At 34.5% G+C, this 7,220-nt stretch overlaps 1 pseudogene; it reads right to left on the reverse strand.

Annotated features, from left to right (window-relative positions):
- Nucleotides 1-3,085: 3,085 nt before the first annotated feature.
- LOC123000820 (protein FAM161A-like) lies at nt 3,086-4,440 on the reverse strand (annotated as a pseudogene).
- Nucleotides 4,441-7,220: the final 2,780 nt, after the last annotated feature.

Raw genomic sequence — 7,220 nt, forward strand, 5'->3', positions numbered from 1 at the left:
GTGTTCTAGGTGTTCTTCAGAGCTCTGCTTTCACACTGTGTCCAGGGTACTCTCCCACATGGAGCACCACACTTTGGGCTCTATCCCAGCCAGGCTGGCTGAGTTTTAAAATTACAAACTTTAGGGACCTGGTGTGTCAGGGACCCATGCTGGTCTTCTGGGGGAGGGTCTTGCCACACTGGGATATGATTCAGAAGGGCAGTCACACCAGGGCACAGGAGCATGGGGTTTGGCGCAAAGTATACCAAAGGGCCTATGTCCAGGTCAGCCGACCTCAGCAGGTATCTCTGTGCTTATGCTGAAGGTTGTGGGAGGGAAATGGTGCCTGTAGGCTCTTTTGCTCCTGGGGAGGCAATGCCACCTCTCACAGATGGGCCCCGGGTTGCCTGCCTTCTCTTCAGGATCACTGCAGGACCCTAAGAGTACCAGCCACACCAGGACCTCTAAAACTCCAGTCCTTGAGCCTACTCCTCCACCCCCCAGTGGCAAAAACACAAAAATCAGCTCTTCTTATTTTCCCAGTCAGTGGCTTTGGGGAAGTGTCTTCCTTGTAGAATTCCTTGTGTGATTCCCCTATGTGCTCCTCTCTCTCTCTCTCTCTCTCTCTCTCTCCCCCTTGCTCTCTTTTCTCTCTCTACACCTCCATGGTCAGGACTCCCTCTCCCCTCTGCAGCACCTGCAATCCATTTCTCTCCCAAACCACATCTCTGCACCTCCTACCTTCCATGATGTGGCCTTCCCTTTCCCTCTAGTTGTGCAGTTTTTTCAGTCCTCAGAATGATTTCCTGGGTATTCAGAATGATTTGATATTTATCTAGCTGTGTTGGAAGGAATAAGGAAGGCTAGGGTCCTCCTACTATTCTGCCATCTTAGCTCCTCCCCCTATAGCTCTTATTCATTTATTTTCATTGTATTAAAATACTATAGTGTATTTCCCTGTTGATGGACATTTAGGTTGTTACAAATTTTTCACTATTAACACAGTGCTGCAATGAACATTCTTGTATATGCCCACTTGTCTACACTTATGAGAGTTTCTCTAGGGTATATAGGAATAGAAGTGTTGAGTAATGATTAAGAACACTTCCTCTGACTTATTTCACTTAGTATTATACCCTCTAGCTCCATCTATGTTGTTGCAAATGGCAAGATTTCATTCTTTTTTTGGATGAGTAATATTCCATTATGTGTGTGTGTGTGTGTGTATCTTCTTTGTCCAGCCATTTATATTGTACCCCTGAAATTAATATAACATTCTATGTTAACTATACTGGAATTAATCATATATTCATCAGCTCAAGCTTATTAATGTTTTATACTAATATTAATCTCTACTAGTTTTTAAAAATCTGAGCTCTGTTGTGCTAATGGATTATTTTTTCTCCCAGAAAATTCTGTAAATATTTGCTTATAAGTTAACAGGTCATGTAAGGAGCATATGTATTCACAATGTCTTCCTCATGGATTATTCTATCATTATATACCAAACATTTTTCTTCCTAATATTTTTTATTTAAAGTATATTTTATCTGACATTAATACAGCTTCATGTTTATTTTGTTTAGTATTCATATAAATATTATTTCTATCTTTTATTTTCATTGTTTCCATGCTTTCATGTTTTAGGTTGTCTCAAATATCATATTGCTGTCTCTCTCTCAATTTACCAATAGTCACAATAAAAAGTGGACCCAACTCATAGGTTAAAAGATAGAGGTTGTCAAGTTACATATACTTTGATTTCTTTGAATCTTTTCATATTATCTATTCTATACTTTCTCTTCATCCCACTCTGTTTCTTTGTCCTCTGATGACTTTATTTGGATTGATTAATTTCTCTTTATTTCATTCCTCCCTTCTGTTTTGGAAGTCATATATTGTGTTCATTTTCAGTTTGCCCTTAAAATTTTAAAAGACATAGTTGAATTAAAGTATACAGTTAATCAAGGTCTCTTCCCCCTGCCCGAATAAAACAGACTTGTGACATTCTAACATAGGTCATGTTCCCTGTTTTACACTTCTATTCTTCTTGCACTACATTTGTCTCATTTCATTTTTAAATACCTTCTGTTAGTATTTTACTAATTTTATATACTTTCATCAATATTAATATTGCAATTCTGCCATATTATATTTTTTTGGATTACTCACTTGTTTACCAATTTCTTTTATTTTTTTTTTCTTTTTTTTCTTTCTTTCTTTCTTTCTTTTTTTTTTTTTACCAATTTCTTTGCTCATCTTTTCACTTTGCATTATCATCTTTTTGCAGGTTCACTTTTCTTCACCCCTAATTAGATCATTTAATAAATAGCTGGTACTTCTATATTTTGTTTGTTGGAAAAGGTTTATATTGCCCTACTTTTTAATGATTTTCCAACTGGTTATAAAATTCTAGAATGCCAATGATTTTCTTCTGTTAATTTGAATCAAGTATTCCTTTGTATTCTGGCTTCTATTGTTATGAAGAAATCTTCTCCCAACTTAACTGTTATTTCTTGACTCTGCTTCCTTAAAGTTGTTGCTGGTTTGTTTTTTTTTTTTTTTTTTTGTCTTTGGTATTTGACACTTTTGATAGAATGCATCTACTGTTAGATTCTTCTGAAAATTTGTTTTGTTTGTGACTTACTGTGCTTACTGAATCTGAGAATTTATCTTTAACTATGAAGAGTTCTTACCCATTAAGTTTCAAATCATGCCTTTATTATTATTGTTCTCTTTAAACCATAAATTTTGAATTATAATAATATTTCAAAAATGTATGAAATCCAATTTTGTTATTTAAAAAGCTCTCTGATTTTTTATAGAGTTTTGTCTTCTCTTAGGTTTCCAATTCCTTTTTTTTTTTTTTTTTTGCTTGGCATGAGATTATTTTTAATATATTTATTTTTTAGCTCTTTTCAGTTGTTTTAGCATTTGGCATTATTGAGGAATATATTGTTATTTACTCTACCTGGTGACTCTTCATCATGGATTTTTTTCCCCATCTGTTTTTATTTTTAAATTTTTAAAATATTTGATTTATGCTTTCCAGAAAACTTTTTCAAACAAATCATAAAGGCCAATACTTCTCTTTCTGCTCTCAATGCTAAGCCATTTTTTCCCACCAAAAATAATGAAGATCATCAAAATCAGGAGTCTGGTACCTAAACCTTGTGTTCACATTTCAACCTTTCAGACTGTTCAGCATGCTTGGGGTTCTTTGTAACAAAGCTTGTGAACTGGCCTACAAGGCAGAGGGGGTGGATTCTGTAAAAGTGTTCAGGCATTTAGCTGCTTCTTAATGTTCTATAAAATTTGATTTGTTTTCTTTTTAGACTTAAAAAAGTCTCTCAGTTGTTTTTCCTCCAAACTGTTTGCATTTATTTTTCTCTTGCAGTAAATTTAAATGGCCCTTATGAAGCCAAAAGAACTTCTTTATTTTTCTCCTTCAGAGACCGTCTCTGTTCTTCATTTTGCTTGACTCTTTCATAATAAAGGGGGGATAGAGATGAATGCAGGAACTGGATTAACTTGGAATTTCTTTTTACACTCTGAATCTTTTTTTAAAAAAATGTGTACATATATTATTTTTTACTGCAATATAATTGATATAACATTATATTAGTTGCAGGTGTCCAACATGACTTGTCTTTTAGCAGTTTGTGTACCATTTCAATATCTGATTTATATTTCACATTCCCTTCCTTTTTCTCCTGTTCTCTAACAGATTATCTTTTGAAAAGGCACAGGTACTGTAATCTTTGGCAACCATTCTTTTGGTTTCTTTTTTGTTTTTGTTTTTGTTTTTCAGCAGCTGGAAAAGTCAGCATTTTCACATTGAATATAATTTTCAGCAAACAAGTTTGTTTACATGTTGATAAGCTCCTTAGCACAGGTCATCATTCTGTTTTCCTCAGGATACTCTTTTTGTAAGTTGGGCAGCTCTTCTTCAGAGAAAGATAAACACAGGGAGGAAGACTGGCTTAAATGCAAGCCTGAAAGTGATGAACTAAGGGAGATTAAGTAATAGGGATTCTATCCAATACCATTCTGGAAGAGACACCAGGAGCATCTTCCTTGATGTTCATTGGCTGAACTTCCTTTAAATTTAATTTATTCTGGTACACTTTCTCTAACTTTGCCATAGTTCCCATGTGGTCAGTCTTTAGTTCTTATTGTTCTTTATAGGGGTAAATATCAGAAAAGTCCACAAAGTCCTCATTGATTGTATGTGTATGTTCATCACCCCAGGGAAGTTGGTGTTAAAATTAGCCAATGTCTGCTCTGGCTGGGCCTCACCACTTTCTCCTCCTCTTTTTCCTCCTCCAAGGCCACCAGTGGCATCCCAGGGCCTCTAAGGGCAGTCTTGTGTTCCTCGTGGGTGACCCACACTCCAGTATTGAGATTTACTGTAGTTTGGGATTGGAGGCTGACAGCATCAGGGCTTGGTGCCATCCCCATGCCAGCCCAGGCTGGAGAATCTGGTGCCTGCCTCATCTGTTTTAAAATCTAGATTGTAAATCCCCTTTCCATGAAGTTTTCCTATGAGGATTCTTCACAGCCTGAACTGAAAACATCTTCCAGTAGAGAAATTTTATATTTACTTTTACCAGGTACTGCATAGTAAGAATGACTTTGGGGCTAATTTACGTTAATGACTAAGACTTGAGGATTCCTTAGCCACACATGAATAGTGCAAATATAAACCTAAATTCATAATGGGACAGGTCTGTGATTATAAATTTTAATAAAAATCTTATTTACCCCTGGCCTAGACCTACACTGAGACAGACAAGTTATCTTTTTATCTCCTGTGCCAGTGTATATTTTTCTCTTGTTCACATTTTCTCTGAAGGTATATCTTTTCCAGAGTTCCTGATTTACACGAAGGATATAAATCCCAATTCCTCATTTTCCAAGCTCTTGTTTTTTGTGTTTGTATACATAAAACCCCAGTCGCTCCTATTATTGAGATCAATACACCCACAGCTATTCTAGAAGTTTGCACAGTTATTGATCTTATTTCCCCATTTCTGTTCCATCTTTATCCCTTCAGAAGTGTCTTTTTAAAAAATTTCTAATGATTTGGGGTTTGCATATGAAAGTATGTTTATGTTTCTAGACATTTTATAGTAGGAGTTAATCATGTCTATCACATGATGGCTGAAATAAAAGTTCATATTAAACTGTAGCATATGAATTAGAGTTCAATAAGATTATAACATAAAACAACATAATTTTCTATAGGAAATAATCTATTTCTTAAAATATTTAAAGTGCTGACTTGTTTTTGCCAACTGGCACAGAGTGTAGCTCTATCTAGAAATATATATAGCAAACTGATGTCAGTAACAATTGTTGGTGGATTGTATCATTCAAAGCATAAATATTTCCTTTTTCATAAAATATTAGCTTTTGATATATTTTTAAAGAGGATGCTTCAAAACATCTGCAAATTTGTGTCATTAATACCTGCCCTTTAGGAACTCTAATTAGCCCATCTTTAAAGTAGTAATCAGAAAGTATCCTGATAGTACTTCCCTAACTTCAAATTCACATTTTAGAAGAGTTCAAGTCAACCAGTTTGAATATTCTGAAAAGTTTAAGATTTGAATTCAGTAGGTAGGGTACTTGATATAAAAAAAAAAGTCTTAGATTGTAATGAATTACAAATAGTGAAATAATGAAAGACTTAGGTCATTTGCCTTCAGGACGTGTGCCTTTTGTTTACTTCTACTCTGCACTTTGAATGGCAGATTTATGAATATACAACTTTATGACTTCATAGGTCCATCACGAGTCTCACTTAAAAAGGATGTACCAAAGATATACAACTGTTGATAAAGAGCATACGGATTTGGCAGCTTATAAATAGACTGAATCAGTTTTGGTTTTCTTTTGTCCTAAATTTTGAATTGCTAGAGCATAAAATAAAAAGACTGAGTAGAGAGTGCTATTTGAACTCTTATGGCCATGTGCTTATGTACTGAGTAACTTGAAAAGATTAGCAAGATGGAGCTCGTTATGTACAAAATTGTCATAAACTTTGTAGTGGCTCTTACTCTGTTTCCGTTGAACCAGTAATCATCACAATTTCTACATTTTGTTATTCTAATTCCAAGTGGGAATGATCCTTAACTTTACAGTTTTTAGGTATTTATAACTTAAATTTTAATATATGAATTGAAGTTAAAGTTATAACCTAAAAGAATATTTCTATTGATTGATAATTTCCTATCTTCTTCTTAAGCTACTTCAGACTGGTTATGAGAATTTTACTCACCATAGAAAGTAGCTCTATTTAACAATCTTTTGTGCAACCTTCATTTACAGACATAACTGCTATTCACACCCCCAACACACACTATATCTTGATTTATCAGACCAAAATATGAAATGGTAGAAGTATATACTTTCCTATTTAAAATTTCTGAGTTCTTTCTCTTTGTTCAATTTGCTTCAAATCATATTTTGGATTTTCATGCCACCATTAAAAACTTTTGTCACAGATTTTAAAGACTGAACTAAGTTAAACACATGTTTTTATTTATTTTTATTTTTTTAATGATTTTTTATTATATTATGTTAGTCTAAACACGTGTTACTTCTGGCTAGGATAGTTGCATTTCAAAAGCGAAGACCTGATAATGCCAATAGTAATCCCAAGAGCTTAGTCTATGAATGGGGAAAGTCAGATACTTTTGAAGGGATGTGGGGCATACTTTGGCCTTTCAAAGCCTTGTTTTTTGTTATTGTAGCCCATGTTTATCTCTAGGATTCCCTGTGAGTCTTATCCTATGGTGCCTTCTCCTCTCTTTATATGTTTCCTGAGGAGCTTACTGACATGCAGAGCTTCATCTTTAGAGTTTTGTCTCAGTTCAATGGTAGTGTATAGTCTGATAATGAACACTTTAACTATTATTATTTTTTTATGTTTGAGTTTGACTCCATTCCTGAGGCCACAATTTGATCCAGGTCCCACCCCCCCCCCCCCAAAAGATGAGATTTTACTAAGTAATTTCTGAAATTAGGCAAAATTTGATTTTTAAGTCTCCAATATATCTTCATACAATCTCCATATGTGGAAATTCAGATTAAAAAAAAAAAAACCTTTCAGAATGATTGTTCATTTTGAGAAAAAAGTGCAAGAGACTCCCTTGAAACAGTACGTTTTTCTAGTAATTTAACTGAAATTTCCAAAGTTGAGAGAAGAGCAGGCATCACCACAGGAGAGCAAAGGT

Source organism: Ursus arctos, unplaced genomic scaffold, assembly GCF_023065955.2.
Source record: "Ursus arctos isolate Adak ecotype North America unplaced genomic scaffold, UrsArc2.0 scaffold_6, whole genome shotgun sequence".
NCBI lineage: Eukaryota > Metazoa > Chordata > Mammalia > Carnivora > Ursidae > Ursus > Ursus arctos.